The sequence below is a fragment of the Vipera ursinii genome (assembly GCF_947247035.1).
Source record: "Vipera ursinii genome assembly, chromosome: Z".
Taxonomy (NCBI): Eukaryota; Metazoa; Chordata; class Lepidosauria; order Squamata; family Viperidae; genus Vipera; species Vipera ursinii.
Window position 1 is genome coordinate 86427696 of NC_139517.1, and position 23218 is coordinate 86450913.

Below are 23218 nucleotides of genomic sequence, written 5' to 3' on the forward strand. Positions count from 1 at the left end.
CAATCACTTGAGAATTTGTAGATATAAAGTGTACATTATAAAATTCTAAGAATTCATATTACAGTAAAGACAGACAAAATGTATTAAAAAGAAAAAATGTTATAAGTAATTCATAAGAAATAGACATGAAATCATGTAAAAATACACATGAGAATTCAAGGAAATTCTAAACCATTAGCCAAAGTGAGTGGAGATTTCTGAGTACAGCAGAATGTTTGATTTGGCTTAGAAACAGGTTTTTAGGCAATTTAAATAGGCAGACATTTGCTGCCTTTGAGAGGATTAGATCAGGGCTTTTCAACTTTTCACCCATTGTACCGCTTTTAGGATAAGGCAACATCCGAGTACCACCAGTTGTCTAGCAAGGTGTCAAAAACTTGATGACCAAAAAAAAAAGTGATGAAGTACAGGTAGTCCTTGACTTACAACAGTTCCCTTAGTGACTGTTTGAAGTTACAATGGCAGTAAAAAAAAGTGCCCCCAAGCCACAGCCAAGCAAGACACCTGCCTGCCCGCCCGGCGGTGCTCTTCCTCCTGCCCGAGGTTTACATTGTTGTGAGCATTTCTGTTGAGGATTGGCAGCAGGGGTGGGGTGAGGTAGTGTTTGGTTTTTATTCCCCCCATCTGCTGGGGCGGGGGTGTCATAATTTTGAATGGTCGCTAATTCAACTGTATTAACTCAAGGAATACCTGTATTGATAACACTGCCCAGTTCAGTTTCAAACCTACTTGCAACAAGGTGGCTAGAAATATTGGATATGATTGCAAAATTTTCCAGCTGTCCTCAACCTTTGTGGCTTCATGGACCGACGGGAGTGGAAGAATGGTTTCATGCATGCAGCCTAGGTCCCATGTATGTGAAGATGAAGCTTCACACACTTGCCTGCTACTTGCATGGACCAGTTCCCGGTGGACCATGTTTTAAGCTGTATAAGAGCCTGAGCTGCATAAGCAGTGTGGATCACAAAACTGTCTAGAACCACCTTATAGCTGCATCTCCATTCCACTCTCTTAGTATGGACAAACAACATTTTATTTCATATTTCATTGGCAGTGATTTAAAAATACCAGCACTTTTTTCATACCAAAGATAAAATTAGTTAAAAAAGGATTATTTTCTATTTTGTTATTTATTTTTTTGGATGATGGTGATAGTTGAGTTTTTCATGGATTATTTACACAGTTCTCAGTTTAGCATGCTCATCATTTTTCATCCTCACATGAATTTAGTATTCTCCTGAATACTATTATAGCTTGTTAGTATTCATGCCCTCTTAGTTTTTCAATGTTTTCTATTAATTATTATAGCATATTTTTCACGTATTTCAACTGATTTCACCTAAAATTTCATAAGAATATTGATTTACATTTTACTTATTCATGTTTCCAATTAAATATAAACATCTTTCTATTTTTGAGAATACTGACTTTTTTTAAAAAGGAGAGTCAGTTGCAGGAGAAGTGGCCTGAGCTTTTACGTATTAAATATTTATGTTAATTAGGAAAAATATGAAAACAGATGTTACATAAATTATTGCAGTCCCTTGATAGCAATATATAACTAGCAGTAACTTTTTTATGTGGATATTGTGATATATAGTTGTATCTATTCTTACAACTTTTGCAATATAACTCCTAAATGATTAACATTAAACAGAACAACTCTATATAGATTTTCAGATACCTAAGATCTTACACGCCGTGGAAACAAATTGTGTACCAAACTTTTCAAATTATAATAGAAATATCCTGTTTTCAAACATTAGAAAACAAAAATTGGAACAATTGATGTAGTACTTTTCAACCCGAAACTTTCCATATGTGTTAGTCTACAAGTCGCATAAGTTTCAGCTACCAGGATGTAATTTGAGTTTTTAGGGGAGACTGCTATAATTTGTATTATAGATTGCACATTTTATATATAAATCAATAATTATCACAGAAAAGTCTGAATATGTGCAGTCACTCTCATACACCGATGATATTACCTGGTTTGGTAATGAAATAGCTGCAAGAAAACAAGCCCAAAGAATTCCACAGATCCCACTCTCATATATATCTAGGAATATTTAGAACATGTTTCTGATGAAAGTCAGAATCATAATGAATGCTTCTTAAGTACAGGATGGTCTCACCACATCACATGCAAATATTGTAAATGTAGGTATGTGACTCTCAGTTTTGTTTTAATAGAATTTAGACAGTGTGCATTTATGAAAGATGGAAATTTAGGAAAGCTTACTATAGGTAGTCCTTGACGTACAACCACAGTTGAGCCTAACATTTCTGATAATAAGTTGGACAGATATAAAATGATTTTTGCCCCATTTTACGATCTTTCTTCCCACAGTTGTTAAGTGAATCATTGTGGTTGTTAACTGAATCTAGTTTTCCCATTGATTTTGCTTATCCAGAAGGTTGCAAAAGGTGATCACTGCAACCAGCATAACTATGAACCAGTTGTCAAGCATCATATTTTGATCATATGATCAAAAGTTACATTTTAGGGCTTAATTTTAAATCCTATGGAAAATTCCATTGATTATACCTTGTAAATGTCTGGATTTTGATATTTTTGACTTTTGTTGCATATTATCATGTTGTCAATTTTTTAATATATTGTTGATTCAAATTGTGATTTACATATCAGATTGTTATATTGGTTGGAGGACTGATAAGAATTAAAATAGAGTAAAGTGGCAAGGCAGACTTGAAAGGGAAGTGAACTATTACTTTGTTAACATTTTATGAATTACAATTGAAGAAGTAAAACAAAAGAAATAGAACAAAAAGAAGACTAAAGAAATCAAACCGGTATATTACTAGCCCCTTTTTCAAACAACTGATGATTATGAATTGTATTTCAAGACTTTTAGAACATAAAAGTCAGTTCTTCATTTTTGTGATGAATTGAAAGCGCAAATCTATATTGTATAAGAAGTAAATATTGAAGGATTAAACTATATTCTATATTCTACATGTGACCTGTGCAACCCACGAATCAATTACTTGTATTATTGTACAAACAAGTACATTGCACATAATTAAAGATGAGGTCAGATTACATGGCAGTCTCTATAATAGACGGCCTATTTGATGGGGGAGAATTTCCACTGTTTTTAATTCTGATAAGCTAGAAACATTTTTCAGTGTCATTCTATCTAAAACAGAATGTGTATTACAAGTATAAAATGATCAACAGAGAACAATATGTTCATTTCTACATTTTGGATTGTTCTATGTGCAACACAGCAAATATGGAGATAAAATTGATTTTTAAAAAATATCAAAAAAGTAGAAAAGAATGAGTTTCATTTATATTGGGAACTGTTCCTGTTTGTATTAAAATAGAGATTTATTATTTTTCTTGTATTTTTGATTGAATATAATAGATGTAAAATATTTTTTGACATAAGGTCTGATTTAGAAGATGTTTGATCAAAACACTAAAGTATCCGCTTGGGGTATTACGTGGTTTGTTAATGCAATCCATGTTGTTAAGTTGAAGATTTAAAGAGAATTTTGTGGTTGTAGTGTTTTAAAGCTTTGACATGGTTTTAATCTGATAACGAATGGCTTTAAGTTCGTGTTCATTCAGTTACTGGCAACAAATCTAAACCTCTGTTTTTTTGGATTTATGAGGATAAGTTCTGCTTTGGCAATCTTGTAGATTCTCTAGAGAATAGTTAAACAGTGATTAATCATTGTTTCTTCACTGAGTGTGCAGAAAAGAATGGAAAAGCTGCATTTCACACTTCTGAAGCAATTAATCCCCATGATCTTAGCCAGGTTTGTCTTGAAGATAAGTCAGAATACAAAACTGTACCTAATTTATCAATGTATGCATGCCATAAAGTATAAAACACACAATTTATTTCATATCATTTATAGTCAAATATTAAAAAAAGAGTGACTTTGCTATATTCAAGAGTGTTTCTTACATTACCTTCATATAAACTAAGTACCAGAGATTACAATGGGATTCCTGTTTATTGTGCACATCTGGTGCAGTCACTATGCATTTTCTCATTCACTTGCTGGCATTTTTAGTGATTGTGGCATAAATCACCTTGCTAATCAGAAACATAAGTGACGGGAAGTCATCTCCTTTTTTGAACAATGGGAAAAAACATATGGCTTCCTAGACAGGACTTGGCTGTTATAGTATTTATGTGGCATTGTATTCTGTATTTAGAATTTCATATTAATTACAATGGTTTGATTGAAGGCACGGAATGCTTTTGGTTTATGGTCATAGTTTGTTTTTTGCACCATGCACGTTCTATGTTACATACTGATAAATTTATACTACTCAGAATACCAAAATGTATCAAGCTATATATCCATATATTTTTAATCTCATCCGGATGTTTTCAAATGTTTTAATTGGTATTTGTTGCAAATTAGCTACTGAATGATAGAAAGCAGTTACAGTTCATATTGTGTGCAATATGAAGATTTACTAATAGTTTCTTATCCCAAATGTAGGAAACAAAGGATTGATTTTATAAATACTTGATCCTAATAAAATGTTGGTTCCATTTTATGGCAGAATGTATTTGTATATACTATGTTCACAGTGTTAAGCTCATTTCCTAAGCTTAGGAGAAAGTTGGAAATATGATGGTTGATTTCTTTTTTTTTTTTTTTTTTTTTTTTTTATTGAAAAGTTTTATAAAATACAATTTTCCTTTAAAAAACCCCCCTTCCCCCTCCCTCCTCCCCTCCCTACCTCCCCCCTACCTCCCCACGTCCCCCTCTCCCTCCTCCCTCCCCTACCTCCCCCCCTCTACTTCCCCTCCTCCCCCCCTCCCCCCCCCCGACTTCCCAGAGCAAAATACAAGGTATATATCTGAAAGGCAATCATAAACAATCATATACTAACAATTATAAACTCTAAAATCCATCACTCTCTAGCTTATATAGAGTAAACCAATCCTTAATAATACTAAATATATATAAGAAACTAAAATAAAAGAAAACTAGCATCATTCCCATCTATGTTCTTCCACAATTCACTATTACCTAGACATACACTCATTTACACATCACAAACACCTATCCCTGTTAACCTCTCTAGCCACAATAGGCTATAATAGATAGCTCTTACACAAATTAACCATTAAAAAAAAATCTGTTACCACACATAGTATCCCAAAACCTTTAAAAACACAACTACCACTTAACTATAAATGTATTGTGGAAGTTCCATAGATTTCTACTGGTCTTATTTTTTAGTCTTTTTTAAGCGTTTTAAGGCAGCACGCGTCACCCTCTGTTCTCTAAGATCATCCAAAAGAGTTGCAGCTTGATCTCCTCCTGTACCCTTCTCGTCCATCTGTCCATCTTCATCCTCTTGACATTCTCCTTCTCCAGATCCCTCTACAGCTTCCAAAAGTGTTGATGGGGTTACTTCCAAAACATTGTTGTAAAAATCATGCGCTTGCTTCACATTACTCAAACAATACCTTTTACCATCATACATGAAGCTCAACCCAGCTGGGATCTCCCATCTGAACCTTATATCTCTTTGCTTAAGCTCTTGCACCAAAAATATAAAATCCTTCCTTCTCTTTAAAATCTTTGGAGGAATTTCTTTTAGAACCAAAACTTGTTGACCAGCAATCATAACTTTGGTATCATAGGCAGCTTGTATAACTTCATCTCTAATTTCCCTTTTTACAAAATAAACCACCACATCTCTAGGCAACTTTCTCTGTTTAGCAATCCACGAATTCACACGAAACACTTTGTCCATACCTTGTTTTAATTCAGATGCTGGATGGTTCAATACTCCCTCAAAAGCCTCAGAAACCAGCTGCTTTAAATCTTCCTTAATATTCTCTTTTAGGCCTCTAATTCTCACAGCAAACTGCATCTGGTAAAATTGGGCCAAACTCTGTTCACTGTCCATTTTGTCTTTTAAATCTTCCAATTCCAATACTTTTGCTTCTAATAAAACATTCTTTTGAATTAAGTCTTGCACTTGATCATCCAGCACCTCCACACATTTAGCAACTTTTTGCACTGAGGACAAAATGTCTACCTTCATCTCTCTAAGTTTCTGCTCCATCCTTTCTTCCATTCTCTGCTCCAATTTCTCCAATTTCTCCTCCATCTGTAGAAATTTAACACCCATTGACTCCAAAATTAACTGGGTATGTTTTTCCAGATCCTTCGATGTCAGTACATCAGGAGAATGCAACGCCTGCAGTAATGATTGTTGTTGCACCGGAGAATTTCCAGCACTCCGAAAGGCTCTAGGGGGAGGTTTAGCCGCCATCTTTTACTTACAATTGTGACGCACTTTCACTTTAAGTTTCAAGCAAAGTCCATCAAGCTTGAGAGTAAAACAAAATAATCCTCTTCATCTCTTTATCTTTCCTTCTTGCACTGCTCTGCCTGCTTTTTTCCTTTCATAGTCTCTCCTTCAAGCAGGGATGGTCGCAGACGCCTGGCTCTGCTCCATGAAATCCGGAGCAGAGACGCTGGTCAGCTGGGAGCAGCCCAGGCTACGGGGGAGTTCAATCCTTCAGCCGCCCAAGCTCCAAGCTCAGGCGGCCCCGGAGAACTCTACCCCTACCTGGGGGCTCACCCCCTCCTCTTCTCCCGAGGAGGGGGCTTCAATTTCGCCCGAACAGCTGATCGGCGCTGTTTCGGGCGAAAAAACAACAGCTGAGCCGCGGGCAGCCCGGGAGGGCTGTCTCCGTCGCCGCGGAGCCACCGGAAGTCCGATGGTTGATTTCTTTTAATGAAGGAGATTATATCACAATTTTAAGAGCCATCTGTATGTTAGAACTATATGTCAGACATATATGTCTTTTTGAGATAGCTTTTATTTACAAATGGCTTTTTAATATGCTATTTATAATTACACTGCACATAAAAAACAATTGAAGAATAATCTTTATTTCTGGTCAGTTTTTATCTCCGGATGTATAATCTACATTCTAGAGCAGGGGTATCAAACTGCCCCGCCTGCAGGCCAGATGCGTCACGTGGAAGCTGCGCCCACTCCAGCTCTGGCAAGGGGAAAAAAGTCGTGATATGTCAAACTCACAAACTCATATGTCGTGATATGTGTCAAACTCACATGACACTGTGAGTTTGACACCCCTGTTCTAGAATGTACTATGAACTCATTTAGTTTAATGTATATAACTGAGGGACACTATAAAGGATGACACTGGGATAACTCGGGCAAATCTGAAAGACGTGGTCTGAGACAGAAGGCCCTGGAGAGTGCTGATCCATAGAGTGGCTGAGCGTTGGATATGATGAATGGCTGGTGATGGTAAGATATCTAATATATTATATATGGAGAGTGTGAGTCCACACTGTAAATAAGAAATCCTAGCTGCAAATGCTGAAACAAAGAAATATACTAAAGACATTTTTGGAGCATTACATGACCTATTGTGTGCTATGGTAGTGTTGGATTTTTTTTTTTCCTTCAGCCAATCGATAGAAAATTAGTATTATAATAACACGCAGCTCGACTGCAAGTCGAGCTGCATGCACATGCACGCCGGCCCACCACTTGCATGAGTCAAGGTGCGTGCGTGTATGCCAACCCAAGGCCCAGTTGCGAATAGGTCACAGCCCAGTAGTGGGCCCCAGGGTTCATGGCCTCTTGATATAGAAGGCTCTCAGAAACTTACATGGTCGTCTAGTGCCATTTCAGTAACTGCAAGTAGAGAAATCAAATTTAGGTGAAATGGACTTGCCTACTATTATTCAAGATACTGCAGTACATATATCTTTCTCTTATTACATCCTTCTTTCTTATAGCAATACTGTAATTTTGTTCAGTTGAGTGTATTGCAAAAATAGATTTTTCTAAAAATATGGAAGCCTTTCTTTTTGTCCCAACTTTTGAAATATATGTTCAAAAAGTAAGGCATTTTCTCATTATGTAGATTTAATGTATTTGTTATGATTTATTACTATCATTTATATTTCAAATTCCTTTTTTTGGGTAGTACTTGTTTCCTTAACATTTTTCCTGCTAAACAAGAAACAGTAGGAAAACACAAGGAGGTTAATGAAAGATAATGATAGTTCATTTTCTAAACCCCTGATTCATTCTATGAAATAAAGTCATATGCAGATTGAAAAATATATAGGTCATCTGATATATAAAACAAATTGTGCTATCCCTTTCCTAAATATTTGTGTAGCATGTTTTTGCTCTTGCTACAGTTAAAAATAATTAGGTATCTGTATCTTTTTATATTGTCATAGTGAGGATTTCACCCATAATACAATGACGAACTACAATCTTTAAATATTTAATTGTTTGGAAAACTTCCATTAATCTGCAGAAAAGGAGTGGTTGTATGGGTAGCTCATAGAAGTCATAATGGATTAAAATAACTTGTAAAAAGGCTATAACCAGGTGTATACCTGGTGCTGTGTTAATAATTCCTCGATTTATACTGAATTAGAAGTTTTAATCCTTGTCAAAAGTGAGCAACATATGACTACTTAATACGTTAAAAAGAAAATAAAAGTTGGGATTAACTTTTTAAAGTATATCTTAATATATATCTGAGTTTACTAAAATATAAACATGGTGTACAATGTCAGTGGCTGGATTTTGAAGTTGATTCTTACCGTACTAAATAAAGTTTCCAGGTGGATGGCTCTTATTTGTTGCAGTACAGTTTATTTGGCATATTTTCCAGGTGGTGGATGTAGATCCAGTAGTCCTCAATCTACATCAGTAATGGAGCCTGCACATTACAGTCACATGCCATGAATGTCGTTAAGCAAGATCGTCTTTCATAAATAAAGACATGTCCCAGGATAATGATGCAGGATCCAATCAGATTTGGTCACTGGGACCAGAGATTAGTCTTCCAAGCTTTCAGAATTGTGCTGGAACTCAACCTCAGCGAAGTTTTTTTTTCTCCAGAATGTGTGCACGGGACTGTTCAATGTGTAGTATTTATGTGATGCCTGGTTGTGTATGACTATGTAGAACAGACATGAAGGAAGCTAACTACTAGATTGCAAGAACACAAATTAACAATTAGATGAGGAGACCCGAGCTCATTGGTAGCCTCACATTGCAGTGAACAAGAGCATGTGTTCAATTTTGTAAGATCGTTGGCAGAGCAGGGACAAAGATAGCCAGAAAAATTATTGAAGCCTGGGAAACAGCCCCTTGTCAATCAATAGGAGTGCTGATTTACCATCAGCTTATTAGGTACTTAGGAGACAAGGGTGTAGCAGCCCAAGGAAACAATAACCAATGATATAATAGTCAACATCACAACTAAAAGCCACATACAACCAAACACCACAAAATACTACACATGGAACAGCCTAGTGCACACATTCTGGAGAGAAAAGAAACTTCCATGAGGATGGGCTCCAGCATGAGTCTGAAAGTTTGGAAGACTAAATTTTTAATCCTGGTGAATGACTCGGATTGGATCCTGCAAGTTCGTCTTGCTTAAAAATCCCCATCCCTTGCTCTTCGCAATGCCATTGTTAAATGGGTTTAAGGTAGCTTCACACAATGCTGCGTAGACCATGTTAGGGAAGCAGAATGGATCACTGAATTCCTAGGGACCTAGGCCATGCAGCCAAGTCATAGATATTGCCACATGACCCAGTGATATTGAGGGACGGATTGGCCTCCCTCATTTCCTTCCCCCAACTTGAGGCCCAGAGCTCTGGAGATCTTCAAAGGGTATGTGTGTGATGAGTGATGGGGGAGAGGAGACCCAACTCCTGCAGGAACCTGGCGGGGTGGAAAAGCAGGTCCAAGACCCTCAGGGACCCACCCAGGCAGGGTGATGGGAATAGATAGGCACGCCATGTCCCTTTAATTGATCATCAGGATAAATGAGCTTAGAAGTGCTGAAGTGGTGCAACTTCAAAATGGGGTTGTAAGTAGTTTTTTTTGGGGGGGGGATCTGTCATAATTTCGAACAGTTGCTAAGCAGTTGGTCTTAAGTCAAAGACTACCTGAATTCTTCAAATGGGAGACAGTTAACTTATAATGGTTGTCTATTGACTATAACATTAAACTGTTTATCTTTCAGTTAAATTATACAGCTTTCCAAGTTTCCAAGAAACTTTTTCATAAGTATTCTAATGCTATGCTTAAAGTAATTATTTCTCATTAATGCTGCTATTTGATATGTGAAAAAGAAACTGAGGCAGCTGCATTTAAACTTTATTTTCATACTATCTGTAATAATTCCAGTATCTTCTTTGGTGGCCAGTTGCCTTTGGTCAGTTCATTAAAGTGTGACCATTAGCATTTAGAAATTGACATTGTGAAAGATACTTAATGAAAATGCCTTCTGTGTGGATTAGATTAAAACTAATATAATAGGTCTGAGTGGTTTGACTGTTGAGTTATGTATTAATCCAGTCACTTATATTGTAGCTTGAGTGGAGGAAAAAACTGTTTCTCTGAGTTTGCTTGTGCCTATAAGTGCTTAAAACACAAAGGTTTCTGTGTGATTTATTTTCAGTCTATAGTGTAAATTGCTGAGCTGTATATACGTTTTATATTTATGTCAGAAAAAGGTAGCAGAGAGGTGTTTCAAAATCACCTTTTCAGCTCTAAATAGCTATTGTGTACATATGGTAAGGTACTGCTGCTTAACAATTAGTAACTGCTTTGATCAAACTAAATTACATGTTTAAGTTCCCATCAGGAAGTCGCTTCACATATCTGTATTAATGTATTCAAGGCTCGAGAAGGAAAGTTAATTTTCTAGCTTAAATATTTAATTCAAGCTTAAAATTTAGTCTGTAATTAGAGTTCCCAAATGGCAGGAACATGGAGTATTTGTCCATTTTAATTAGATTGTTGTTTACCTATTAATTATATATCATATCTTGTCATATAGTTTTGATGGTAACAGATGGTGCTAGGAGTTAGTAAGGGTTTGAACAAAATAAGATTCCACATGATTTATTAAGTTGCACTTTATTAGTGTGTGGTCTGCTTCAGTCAGGTTATTCCCCTGAAAATGAACTTCAGAAAAATTGCATACATGTTGGTTATCCTTTTATATAGTTTAAAAAAATAATTGTAGAAGTACTTTAATACAAGCTACATTGTAGTTGTTGGCAGTTGCACCTAAATAAGTGCCAGCTGGGGTATTTTCAGTATAAAATGCTCTGTTCTTTTCACATTTTGTTTTTTATCTGGTGGCACTGATTATTATATTGTGCAAATATGCCTGGATTTAAGATAGTTGGGTCCTTTCAGTTTTAATCAGCCATTTGGAAGATGTAGAGTTCAAATCTTTTTTTAGATAGAGTTCATATTTCAGTTTGACATTTCAGTTTTTATATATAATTCTGCTCAGATAATATTAATTCCTATAAATACATTGAGATAACTGGCTACTTATTAGAGCATTTTATGAATATGAACATTCAGATTTATAGAAGGATGAATCAGTATTTATGAGAAGTATAGGCATTTAACAGTTTTGGGGACTTAAAATAAGTTAGCAAATTGTACATTCGATAAAGTTGTTAACTGTATTTGTTGAGAAAGTGGCAGAAAGAAAGAATTGAGTTGGCCCAACTTAACCATGCTGATTAAATTATAGGAATGATATCCCCATGTATTTGTACATTTGCATAAGATTCCCCAAAGAATTTGCTTGACATCATAATATACAATATATAATATACATTGCAGAACCATACTATCTTTTGTTGAACTATATATTATTGTAGGGGTATCTGCAGCCAACTTAAACATTTTCCCTTTCTGGAGAAAAGTGAAACTTTTTTAAAGGTTGGTTCGGTTCATATTATGCAAAACTTTTCTCTAAATTAGGAACAGCATGAAGGAGTGATCAGTAGCAATATTAGTGTTTTAAAATATTGACAGTTTTTCTCTTGAAGATACGGTCAGAATTTTGTTAGTGAAAATAAACAGATGGCCACACTGTATGCTGCAATTTCAAAACTTGGTTTAGTGGGCGACTCGACAAACAGTTGATCTATAAAATTGTCTTCTTGTTCTGGCACTCATTTTGTACATTTTATACATATGCTACAGCAACAGATGCTTGATGCTGATAGTAGTTTGCTTTTCTCCATTTTATTTTTTCCCGTAACTTTTGCTGTATACACCTAATATGTTTACAGTGACTTATTTCTTTTTTAAACAAATAAACAAACAAACAAACAAACAAACATTGCTACTCCCTAGAGATGTAAACTCTTTTAAGCTATATTGTTTAGCTATATTGTTGAACAGACTGACAACTGAGAAGATACAGTTGATAATATACTGGTGTTCTGGGTGGGCAGTTTAAGATAATTTTCTTGTCACTTGTGAATAAAAAGATTGGCAGAGTTGAGATAATGAGATCATTTAAATCTTGAAAAGTTTGATTCTTTTCTCTATGTTACAATGAAATATATGAAAACATAATTCAACAAAAGTATAATGAGCTTTTAAAGTAGAAATAGAGCAAGGAATAAGATGTGGTGGTCTGACAAGCTTCACTAAGAGCATTACAATCCAAACAGTATGTATTTTGTTTAGTTTCCTTGCCACAGAGTAGAAAGTTAAATAATGCACGGTTCATGTAAATGGCTGCCAATTTTGGAGAGATGAAATGTCTTGTAGTTTGGAATATGAGTGCTGATGAAAGCAGTCATTCATTGGGTAGTCATATGTTGTTTCTTCTTCTTCCCCTCATCCTTCTTCAAGTACCTGTCTTACAATGTATATACACATTGTTGATGCATTCATACAACTAATTCCGATTCCATGCTTTCACCATTTAAAAATACCATGTTATTGCTGTATTTTTAATCTCTCAGTTCCATATGTAATATCCAAGATTTCAGAGGTGAATATATAGAGGCAACTATATTTTCAACTACCTGGGTAGGCTCAAGCAGCCTAAAATAGTTAGTAAAGATTAATTCTGACAGTTTATAAAACAGACATAAGTGTATGACCTTATAGATAATGGAAAGTCAGGAATGAAAACTTCAAGCTTAGACTTGTAAAGAGTTAATTAACATCTGCCCAGAACATATGAGATGAGGGAATTCCATAAATTATATGTGGTTTCAGAGATAATACTATTAACAAATAGTTTGTCTTTTTTAAATGGAAAGTATGTATAATCTTTTCCATATTAATTCTTCTAAAATATCTCTTCCCAACTAAACCAAAAAGCAAAAAAATGAAGGGAGGGAGAGAGAGAGAGAAAAGGTATCGTCTTGTGACTATAAGTGGGCCCTGGAATAAGTTTAGAAAGTAAAATCCTCTCTGAAGAAGATAGGTAGTTAAGAAATGAGACAGACAGTTGTGTGACTGTGATTTTTGTGCTTGGCTATGCCCACCATGTCAATTATTTTGGGGAATTGTACATTACATGCTCTCAAAATTCCAGATGTGTTTCCTGGAACCTAAATGTTGAGAACCTCGATACATAACAGAACTGGCAATGTAACTTCAAAGGTTTGTAATGCAAACCAATTTACCTGCTAGTGTTTATCTGTAGTTTATTTTGTGTCTTTTACAGTATTACAGCTGATACCTCAGAAGCTGGAGTCTTCATTTATGAAACTTGGAGTTGTTTTAACATTCTTTAAATGTATATTTCTGTGATTTTAATTAAACATCCAATTCATATCTCTATATCTACAGTTGAGTGCACTATCAATTTATGTAAAAACTGGCTTTTATTTCACCATCAGTATATAGATTTCGCATATCTATTCAAAGACATCCTTAAAAATAGCAGCCTCTGTTAGACAAGTGTTTACATATGTGGTGTATATAAGAAGCTGTCAATCAAAACAACTACAGTTTATGAAATGAAAGCAATTCATCTAATATTTAAGATCACAAGTGTAAAAAAGTGTCCATTACTTTCCTCTATACAATTAATAAACAGTATCAGATTCCAGTGTTTTAAAATGTCAGTCTTTAAGAGGAAAGTCTACTTTTATTTTGGAAAGAAAGGATGCTAGTCAAAGATTCTGCAGAGACCAATAGAAGGCATATGAGAAAAACAGTGTCAAGCTGTTTTGACATAACCTCCATCCCTTTTGTATGCATTCAGACATTGTCTCATCCAACACAATATTTTGCATTGTACTGAATGCTTTTTATTAGTTTCTTGACACTGATTCTGCAAATCTTAAAATTAAAATATAATAAAATATAATAACATAGCATTATTGGTACTGAATTCTAGAGTCACAATTTAATAATAACAGTAACAATCATAATAAAGTTGGAAGGGACCTTGAATGTCTTCTAGTCCAAGCCCCTGCTCAGGCAGGAAACCCAATTGCCTATACCATTTCAGACAAATGGTTGTCCAGTCTCTTCTTAAAAACTTCCAGTGGTGGAGCATTCACAATTTCTGGAGGCAGGTTGTTCCATTGATTAATTGTTCTGTCAGGAAATTTCTCCTTGGTTCTAGGTTGCTTCTCTGATTAGTTTCCATCCATTGCTTCTTATCCTGTCCTCAGGTGCTTTGGAGAATAGCTTGACTCCTCTTTTTGTGCCAGCCCTCTAGATATTGGAACATTGCTATCATGTCACACCTAGTCCTTCTCTTCATTAAACAAAACATACCCAGTTCCAACAACGGTTCTTTATATGTTTTAGTCTCCAGTCCCCTAATCATCTTTGTTGATCTTCTCTGTACTCTTTCTAGAGTCTCAACATCTTTTTTACATCATAATGACCAAAACTGGATGCAGTATTCCAAGTATGGCCTTACCAAGGCATTATAAAGTGGTATTAACACTTCACGTGAACTTGATTCTATGACAGCCTAGCACTGTGTTGGCTTTTTTGGCAGCTGCAGCACACTGCTGGCTCATATTGTTGAAGAGCACTAAGCCCAGAACAGAGCCCTGGGATACCCCACTACACACTTCCCTCCATGTAGATGCAGTTCCATTGAGGACCACATGCTGAGTACAGCCGGACAGCCAGCTATGAATTCATCTGGTGGTGATGCTGTCTAACCCACATTTTTAAATCTTATCAAATAGTAGGTTGTGGTCTACTTTATCAAATTACTTACTGAAGTCCATGTAAATTATATCCATAGCATTCCTCTGGTCCACTAATTTTGTCACTTGGTCAAAGAATGCAATAAGATTTGGCATGATCTGTTTTTGACAAACCCATGTTGGCTTTTAGTAATAACTTTGTTTGCCTCTAGGTATTCCCTGATTTGTTGTTTATCTTTTCCAGAATCTTCCCAAGTATTGAGGTCAGGTTGATAGGTCTGTAGTTTCCTGGATGCATTTTTTCCCCTTTTAAAAGATCATCGTGTCTTTTCTAGTCCTCTGGTAGTTCGCCTGTGCTCCAGAATCTTTGAATGATATAGTTCAGTAGTTCTGAGATGACATCTGCCATTTCCTTCAGAACCTTGGGTGTAATCCATCTGGTCATGGTGATTTGAACTCGACTAGGGTGGACAAGTGCTCACTTATATTTTCTTGCCTATTTTAACTTGGGTTTATAATCTGTTATTTATGGTACTGTTTTGATAGCTTGGACTGTTTTTCCCCTTTGTGTAAAGACAGATGCAAAAAACGAGTTATATATTTCTGCTTTCTCCCTGTTGCTTGTCACCTTCTTGCCACTTTCTCCACTAATGGACCAATCATTTCCTTAACTTTTTTCTTGTTTTTTACATGTTGAAACAAGCTTGGTATTTTTGACTTTCATCACAAGCCTTAGTTCATTTTGAGCCTTAGCGTTCCTTACTTCATCTTTGCAGGAATGGGCTATTTGCTGATATTCTGCTTTAGTTATGTGCCCCTCTTTCCTTGTCCTTTTTATCTTTCAATTTATCAGTGTTCTTTATGCAGCTATGCTGGTTTCTTTTGAGAACAGTTATTTTTACTCTTTGTTGGTATTGTGCAACACTGGGATTTTATTATCTCACTTTTCAAAATTTCCCAAGCTTCTTGAGTTGTTTCCCCCTTGAGGCTTCTCATCCATGGAATCCTTCCCAAGCTGTCTCTAAGTTTATTGAAATTAGCTCTCTTAAAAGACCTAGTTTGACTGTGTTCTATTGCTTGTGCTTCCAGAATGTTGAATTCCAATATTGCATGATCACTTCCACCCAAGGTTCCTGTGGTTTCAACACCTTCTATCATTTCATCTCTGTTAGTGAGGATTAGATCTAATATGTGCTTCCTACATATCTTAGTTAGCTGACTAGCAAAAAGTTTATCTATTTCCTTCGTTTGGTTGGGTGTACACCTATGGCAATGTCATTTTCCCCTTCCCTTTTATATTGACTCAAAGGCATTCAAGAGAGTTTTCATCATTGTTGTGCTCTATTTCTGTGTAGAGATGTAGTTATTTCTTATATAGAGAGCAACTCTACTTCCTCTTTTCTTTGGTCTGTTTCTTTTAAATAATTTAAATCCCTCTAGCAATGGGTTTCATCCCACCATGTTTCCGTAATGGCAATGATATCATATCTGCCTTCATTTACCTGAACTTCTAGTTCACCCTGCTTACTGTTCCTACTCTGTGAGTTAGTGTATAGACATTTGAGTCCTTTATGACTGACCCTGTTTTTACTTTCTACATAACCTGGGTGGTGGCTAAGTTCCCCTATTTTGTTACCACCTGTTTGGTTAGTGCATTTTGTGTGGCAGTCGCTATTAAAAGCTTGATTTTGCTTGACAGCAAGATTAATATTCTTGTCCACACACACACATCTATATTACATGCACTGATAACCCTATAATTTTTAGATTGCCAGGGACAGGGATGTTCTGTATCAATTAATTCACTGTCCCCGTTGTTTAGTTTAAATATTCCTTCAGAAAATCTGTGAATTTATTGCCAAATAACTGTTTTGTACATTTTTTCATTGGACCAGCTACAGATATCGTGATTAATATAACCAAAGCCTTCCCCTTTACATCACTCCTTTAGCCACATATTGAATTCTGCTATACACTGGCCTTTTCCGTTTTGCTCCTTATACACTGGTAAAACCTCTGAAAAAGTAAGCCTACAACCTATCCTGCTGAGTTCCTGCACCAAGCTCTGGAAATCATTCTGCACAGAGAGTACATCTTTTTGGGACAGATCATTAGTGCCAAGATGTACAATAGCATCCACAACACAGTCCTTGCTGGCATTCCTGACTATTTTAAAAATAGGCTTCTTGTCCCTACTGGCAATAGCACCTGGAAGACACCTGACCTCTTATGAAATGTCTGTATCCTTTCCTAAATTTACATCCCTTATAATTGAATCACCAACCGGAAGGTGGCTTCTCTTTTTGGATGCCTTTCTCTTCTTGCATGACTTAAGGTAAGTCAGAGTCCTGCTGGATCAGATCAAACTGAGAGGGGTCACGTTGTCCTAGGGATTGCCGCTTAAGTATGAATTAGTACTGTGCCGCAACCGCCAAAAAAGCCAATGCAGTTCTAGAGGAAAGCATCAAGACCATAGGAAATGATAGTACTACTCTACACTGCACTAGTGAGGCCATATTTGAAATACTGTGTTCAGTTTTGGTCACCACGATACAAGGAGAAAAAGTGTAGAGATGAGCAACAAATACGATAAGGAGTTTGGAGGCTAAATTATACAATTAATGTCTGTGAGAACTGGTATGTTTAGCCTAACAAAGAGAAGACTTAAGGGTGACACGATAGTCATCTTTTAATACTTGAAGAGCTGTTACAGGAAAAGTTGATTTAGGAGCCGATTTATGTTCCACAGAACCTGAGGGGAGGATAAGAATGGGTGAAAGCCCATTAGAAATTGAGTACAATTAATCATCACAAAAGCTTTCCTCTCAACGCTATGGGTGCTCAATTGCTGGAAGTTTCCAAGTAAAGACTGGACAACTATTTCTCCAGGATGGCATAAAGACTCTTGCCTTGAGCAAAGGGGTTGAACTAGAGCAGGGGTCCCCAAACCCCGGTCTATGGACTGGCACCAGGCTGCAGCATGCCAGAAACTGAGCCACGTAAAAAGTAAAGCCCCATCCACGGGATGCAGGCAATACAGGACCACACCCCCTCCTGTCCACAGAAAAACCTCTCTCCACAGAACCAGTACCTGGGGGGCCCTGAACTAGGAGACCTCCAAGGTCCCTTTCCAGGCCTATGATTCTAACTGGCAATCTGTTCAACAGTCTAAGATAGATTTTTATTTGGTCTCTGGCCAACGATCAGCGAATGCCATTCTTAACTTTTTCTGCACAAAGGGAGGACACTATGTTCCAGCTGCAATTAAGCTCTTTCTGGCCATGTTGCTAGCACAGCTTCTCTATGGGACCTTGTTCAGACCCTCAGCTTCGTGTTTTACACCACTGGAAAGAGTTCAATCCAAATTTATCAGAACAATTCTCCAGTGTCCCAAATGCACTTCTGTGCCTGGAGACAGGATTGATAAAAGTTGAAGCAAAAAATCTGTATAGCTTCCTTAAATATCTGGCTAAGGCTTAATTGATTTCTGCAAGGCCTTGCTCCATTAATTCTACAAGATAAATTCTCCTCTTCATGGATCAAGGCAGTCAAGTCCAACCTTCCCAAAATAGGCTTCTCGTCAGCCTCAATTCTATGACCAAGCAAAACAAACTGCGTCAAACGGTAGAGGACATCGAGAAGCAAGCAGACTTAGGTATAGCTCTGCTGTTTCTGGCTCCAGACTCTATTAGATATGTGGTTACACCTGCCAGGTATCTTAGTCAGTTGGAGTCAGTAAACCACTAGAAAGCATTCTCGCTTGTACGGTGCCGTGCTTTTCCATCGGCCATCCTGTACGGCAAGTATAAAGACACCACTGTCTGAAAGACTGCTTCTGTGACTCAGGAGAGTGGAGACCATTGGACACATACTCCTTGGATGTTCCTTCTACAGAGCTATTCGGAAAAATCATAACCTCTTCATAATTGATAGGTATTGTGGTCGTTCGGAAAGTATTTAGCTCCAGTGGCTGCTTAAGGATGAGCAGGCAGTGATAACAGCGCAGTGGCTAGATTCTGTGCAGCAGTATTGGGGATTCGCCAGAAACATAAATAATCATTTTAAATCTTTTAATAATCTTTTATAATTTTATTATGTGTTTTATCCAGTTTTAGACTATACTCAATGTATTTTTATTGTCAGATCAGTATGATTCAGTTTTTCTGAAACTAGCTAGTTTTTGATATACTGTCTGTGAAAATAGGCAGAGCTTGGTCACCCATTGATTACATCATTAACTGTAATATATTGCTATGTCCTCTTGTGATGGTTCTGTTTAGTTTTGTTTTATTTGAATGTTTAATTTATCTGTTGGCCTTTGTCTGTAATAAATTGATTGATTGATTTGGATCATATAAGAACAAAATCTCACTTCCCAAACTAATTACAGTATATTCAGAAACTGTGGATATAAAAAAAGTAATGACTTGATCCCTAATAACTGAAACATAAGCAAAGGAATCTTGCTGGATCAAGTCAAGGGCTACATATTTCCAGCATTTTATATCAGAGTGACCAATCACAAATAGTTAGGAAATACTATAGCATGAACAGGAAGATGATAGTCATCTTATGCTGTACTTCCCAAAAGCTGATATTTAAGGTATTCTGCCTTTTATACAGAAAGTTATTTAAAGACATAAAAAACAGGTTAGTCTTTTGGGAAAAAGTATGAAGTGATGATCATCAAAATAGGTGATGGAAGCAAATCCACAGTTAATGCAACAATAGGTTCTAAAAAAATATGGTTTGGAAATTACTGTTAGCTATAAATCTTTTTTTTAATAGGGACGCAGTGGCTCAGTGGGTTAGGACGCTGAGCTTGTCAATCAGAAGGTCAGCAGTTTGGCGGGTCGAATCCCGAGTGCCGCGTAACAGAGTGAGCGCCTGTTACTCGTCCCAGCTTCTGCCAACCTAGCAGTTCTAAAGCACGTAAAAATGCAAGTAGAAAAATAGGGACCACTACGGTGGGAAGGTAACAGCGTTCTGTGCACCTTTGGCATCTAGTCATGCCGGCCACATGACCAAGCGCTGGCTCTTCGGCTTTGAAACGGAGATGAGCACTGGCCCCTAGAGTTGGAAACGACTAGCATGCATGTGCAGGGGAACCTTTACCTTTATAAATCTTTTTATCTTTTAGATGGTAAGAGAGGACTAAATGCCAAAGGTGTTGAACCTCCAAGAGAAAGCAAAGTACTACATCCCATTTGTGTGACTACCTAAAACAAGCAAGCTAATAAAATAATGAATATCTGCCAGTTGTTTACCTTTATTAGGTCACTTATGATACTCTCGGTGTACTAGTGGAAAAGGTAAACAGAGAAAAATGGCATTATCTGGAATAATCTTTGATTATTTATTTGCAAGTGTTTTAAATTATTTCATCAAAGCAAATAGGATTTTTTTTCTCTAATCTAAAAACAATTTTAGGATTTTGATAGGAATATTCATTCTACAAGTTCCATTAAAACAAAATCTAGTTTAGTGTTATATATGACTGGTTTTGTTGTAACATCTTTCTTTGTATCCAATGCATCACCAAAATATATGTAAGTGCAGGTAATCTTCGACTGACAACATTTTGTTTAGTGACTGTTCGAAGTTACAATGGCACAGAAAAATGAGACTTATGACCATTTTTCACATTTACAACCACTGTATCGCCATAGACATGTGATCAAAATTCAGATGTCTGGCAACTGACTCATACTGATGACAGGGTCCTGAGGTTATGTGATCTGCTTTTGTGACCTTCTTACAAGCAAAGTCAATGGAGAATCTGGATTCACTTAAAAACTACATTAGTAACTTAACAACCGCAGTGATTCACTTAACAACTGTCACAAGAAAGGTCATGAAATAGGGAAAATTCACTTAACAACATCTCAGTTAGCATCAGAAATGTTGGGTTCAATTGTGGTCGTAAGTCGAGGACTAGCAGCATTGCCACTGTTGTATTTCATCAACTAGAGAGCTTAGTTCTTCCCTACTGATGTATAATTTTCAACATACAGTAACAACAAAAGTTACAAACTTTCTATAGAAATTGAACTATTACCTCAAAAGTCTTCAATTTGAACTACCATATTTTTCCATGTATAAGATGCTATTCCCCCCCCCCCACAAACACCCTGTTAAAAAATCAGGTGCATCTTATACAAGGGCAGCATCTTATATATGGAAAAATAAGGGTAACCTCCGCAGCCTAGGGTATGCCTGCGTGGGTTGCCATGCTGCCAGGTGTAGGCGTCAAGCCCCTGTGGGCTTGCCACTAATGGGATGGGGGAAGGGGTGAGATCATTGGCCGGCTGAACTTCGGGATTTGCCAGCTCAGCTGTTCGTCTTATACAAGCGTGTGTCTTATAGATGGAAAAATACAGTAATTCAGTGTACAGTATTATTATTGTAAAACTTGTTTCTATTACACAAGCTAATAGATAAATATTTTAACATGTCATACAAAATCCAAAAGCCTTACATTCTTATACTAACATTTGCATCTGGTTAATATGTAAAAACACATATAAAGTTAACACAGAGACACCTTGATAAAAACACTGTTGGCAACAGAGTGGAATAAAATATATTAATTATATAGATCATATAGGAGCTGTGACCAGGGGGGCTTTTGCCCAGGTTCGCCTGGTGCGCCAGTTGCGGCCCTATTTGGACTGAGATGCCCTACATACATTCACTCATGCGCTCGTGACCTCTCAGATAGACTACTGCAATGCTCTCTACATGGGGCTACCCTTGAGGACCACTTGGAGGCTTCAACTGGTGCAGAACGCATCCGCGCGAGTTGTGATGGGGGTCTCCTGATACTCCCATATAACACCTCTGCTCCGCGAGCTGCACTGGCTTCCAGTTGCCCTCCAGGTGAGATTGAAGGTGCTGGTGATGACCTATAAAGCCCTAAATGGCATGGGTCTGGATTATTTACGGGAGCACCTTCTGCCGGCGTCAACTTCCCATCGTCATGTGCGCTCCCACAGAGAGGGCCTCTTCAGGGTGCCGTCGGCCAGGGAATGCCGACTGGCGGCCCCCAGGGGGAGAGCATTCTCTGTGGGCGCACCTGCCCTCTGGAACCAGCTCCCTGTTGAGCTCCAGATTGCTCCCAACCTTCGCTCCTTTCACCACAACCTGAAAACTTGGTTATTTGAGCTTGCCGGCCTGGACTGAGGGTTTGGGATTTTAAATTTTTAGAATGTGATTTACTTGTTGGGGCTAATTTAATTTAATTTATTTTTAACCTTGTATATTGTGTTTTAACTGCCCTGTACACCGCCCTGAGTCCTTTGGGAGAAGGGCGGTATATAAATCCAATTATATATGTGTGTGTGTGTGTGTGTGTGTGTGTGTGTGTGTGTGTGTGTATGTATGTATGTATGTATACGTATACGTATATGTATATGTATATACGTATATATGACCAAAGAAATAACTAGATATGCCTGGGGAGACAAAAATTGTGATTTTTCTAACAATACGGCATTACTTGTGTCATGAACAGGTAAGGAAATAGGGGAACTCAGGCACTACACAGGTTATGTTGAAAGTAAACACAGAGTCAGTCATAAAGGACTCAAATGTCTATACACTAACGCACAGAGTATGAGCAAAAAATAGGTTGAATTAGAAATTTAGGTAAATGAGGGAACATATGATATTGTTGCCATTACAGAAACTTGGTGGGATGAAACTCACAAATGGAACACATAGCTAGAGGGATTTAAATTATTTAAAAGAAACAGACCAAATAAAAGAGGAGGTGGATTTGCTCTCCATATAAGAAATAACTACATCTCTATAGAAATAGAGCACAACAATGATGAAAACTGTCTTGAATGCATTTGGGTCAATATAAAAGGAGGGGGGGGAATGACATTGCAATAGGTGTATACTATAGGGCACCCAACCAAACAGAGGAAATAGATGAACTTTTTGCTAGTCAGTTAAATAAGGTATGTAGGAAGCACCTCACAATAGTAATGGGGGACTTTAATTACCCTGACATCAACTGGGAGACAAACTCTGCACCAAGTGGAAGATCAAACATATTCCTGACAAACCTAGCAGATAACTTTGTCTCCCAAAAGTAGAGAAGGGAACTAGGGGATTAGCCATATTGGACTTAATTTTCACTAACAGAGATGAAATGATAGAAGGTGTTGAAGCCACGGGAACCTTGGGGGGGGAGGGGGTAATCACATAATATTGGAATTCAACATTATGT

The 23218-nt window shown here is 37.1% G+C and overlaps 1 protein-coding gene across 7 annotated transcripts in view; it reads left to right on the forward strand.

The window, feature by feature from the left end:
• Positions 1 to 23218, forward strand: part of TBC1D5 (TBC1 domain family member 5) — a 343189-nt gene that overhangs the window by 56307 nt on the left and 263664 nt on the right. The window lies entirely within an intron of this gene.